Here is a 255-nt window from a genome sequence, read left to right as displayed (position 1 = left end):
ATGCATTTCTCCATTCCTCCTATCCTTACGCCTGTCAGGGCTGCTAGCTCTCTCCCATCTGAAATCAACTTCGTTACAATGGCGGAATCACGAATGTATTTCTACTTCATTGATATCATCAAAAATAATAAAGTTATTTTCTTTGACTGTTTCACAAATGTGAGATTCACCTGTTCGTACCCGAAGGTAGAAATTTACCTGTGTTCTTGATCTGTATCATAAGTGTATACTGAACACATACAGTGGTGAAATAAT

The sequence above is a fragment of the Penaeus monodon genome, chromosome 15 (assembly GCF_015228065.2).
Source record: "Penaeus monodon isolate SGIC_2016 chromosome 15, NSTDA_Pmon_1, whole genome shotgun sequence".
NCBI lineage: Eukaryota > Metazoa > Arthropoda > Malacostraca > Decapoda > Penaeidae > Penaeus > Penaeus monodon.
Note: the sequence above shows the minus strand (reverse complement) of the source record.